At 31.2% G+C, this 2,232-nt stretch overlaps 1 non-coding gene across 1 annotated transcript; it reads right to left on the bottom strand.

Annotated features, from left to right (window-relative positions):
* Positions 1-1,949: 1,949 nt before the first annotated feature.
* Positions 1,950-2,021, bottom strand: TRNAC-GCA. The gene has a single exon. It is a non-coding gene; the product is annotated as a tRNA-Cys (tRNA).
* Positions 2,022-2,232: the final 211 nt, after the last annotated feature.

The raw sequence follows: 2,232 nt of genomic DNA, 5'->3' as shown, positions 1-2,232 counted from the left end.
TACTGAGCATTTATAGCATGTTGAGGTTAGATATGAAATTTGGTGGTCATTGGATAAGGATAAGTAGGTAAACCAAGAAACGGTGTAAAATGACCTTAAGGGGTAAAAACTATATTATTTCAAACCCCCCATTGTTGCTTCTACTTTGCATGAAAATGCTTCCACTAAATCATGTTACTAACTAGTTGGTTTGGTTCGGTTCAATTCTTGGGTCCACTAGATTGAATTGACCTATCTCAATTAAACTCTTGATAATATAAAAATCATAAGTTTCTTAAATTACGTCAACTTAAAAGTTTAGCCCCTAATTTTTTTTTAGAATGTTTAGCTTTGTGTCTAGTTGATCTCTAGATGCTTAAAAGTATCTAATAAAACTTCTATGCAAGTAACTTTTCTGTATAAGTGATGTAGGACTTCCGGTTTATTATTAAGGAGTTTTAAAGGAGTGATTTGATATATCATAGAGGACAAAAGATTTATTTGTTTCAAATATCTTATGTTGACCATTCTTTTTTTGTCAAGTATTTTGAATATTATCATTGTGAATTACTAATGTCGATTGAATATCATTAATAACAATATCCCAAAACTCGGGTAAAGATGACATCAAAATTAATACTTTAATTTCATCTTCAAAATTTATTTCTACTTACATAGTTGACTTATAATCATAATACTCACCCATACACAAATGTTTACAACCTTAAAAGGTAAATTTGTAAGGAGTACACTAGAAAAGTGCTTAAAATAGTTTCAAAATATAGAAAAAAAATATATAGGGATTGGTCAAAGTCAACATTTGTTTTTTGGTTAGCATGGTACCATCAAAACTTGTTTATTTCTTTGAAATGTTTGAGTTTACAATTTACACGTTTTCATTTAGAAATGAAGCAAAATTAGTCTGGTTGTCAAATGTTGTCACGCTTAAAACTACCATAAAGGTATAATCGACCTATTATCCTTCCACCAATAGGAGCAAAAGGCAACGTTACTAAGTGAAACTAGTTTCATGTCATTTATTCAACAACGGTTCCTTCACCCAAGACCCATGGCCCAACTCCCAACATGGAAGGGATAATCTAGAGAATCATTCCCAGAACCCTAACGGATGAGTTACAAACTCACATTATCTAGCTCGACAACAAACAATGTCGCCGGCAAACTTATGAAGACTACATGAAATTATGAATATATTAATGTTTGATTTTTTTAATTTACCGATTTTTAAAATGTTAAATTATGTAAAATTACTTGAAAATAAGAATATTTTAGAGAGCTTTTCCTTTTTATTTAAGATTTTGATATTCAAAAAGCTAAAAAACAAGGAGATGAAATATTAATGATATTAATGGGTCATAGGTTGAAGAAGAGGAGTGAGTGAAAATAAAAAGGGAGATGATTTATGCAACTCACTAATAGTTAGAACCTTATTTTAGAATGTTAAGGGCATTAGTTTTGAAAGTTCATGAATATTTTTGGTACTAGTGGTTTTGTCAATATAAGAATGTCACGAGCCATTTCCGAAACAAGTTAAAAGAGGTTGAACACAAAGTAAAATGTTTTCTCGAAATAAAAAAAGAATTAAAATATAATAAACATAATATTTACATTATATTCAAAATAGAGTTTATAGGTTCACATTACAAAATAAGGGAAATGTTAAAAAAAAATCATTTTAAAACATCAAAAATAGTTTTGGTGGGTGTTGTTGGTCTAGGGCAACTACTCTTAGTTACATGAAAAAGATGGAGTGAGTACAAGACTCACGGTAAGTGGGTGCACACGGTTCTTGTCCGAGAATAGTGGCCCTTAGGTTCTAAGGGCATGGTTCTATGTGGTGAAGGACTTTGGAATAAGGTTTGGAATCGGTAATTATTCTTATTTCTTTTCCTTTAGACACTCGGTGGTTTGGAGTAAATCGAACAAAGTGTTCGTCCAAAATTTTTAAAAGGGCCCAACCAGACTCGAACTGGTGACCTCTTGATCTGCAGTCAAATGCTCTACCATTGAGCTATGAACCCATTTTATATGTTTTAGCCTTAGTGACCCCTTCTACCAAGTGTCAGTCCAAAAGTGTAAAACGTGTCTGTCGAAAATAGAAAGGCCAAAAAGATAATTCAAACATAGTTCATCTACAAACTACCCAAAGCTATTAAATACAAATTGAAGAAAATATGAAATAACATAAATAATCTTAAATGTAATTCAACTCCCGAAGATAAAAAGTCTTCA

Source organism: Cucurbita maxima, unplaced genomic scaffold (assembly GCF_002738345.1).
Source record: "Cucurbita maxima cultivar Rimu unplaced genomic scaffold, Cmax_1.0 Cma_Scf00739, whole genome shotgun sequence".
NCBI lineage: Eukaryota > Viridiplantae > Streptophyta > Magnoliopsida > Cucurbitales > Cucurbitaceae > Cucurbita > Cucurbita maxima.
This window is presented reverse-complemented; position numbering and strand designations above follow the sequence as displayed.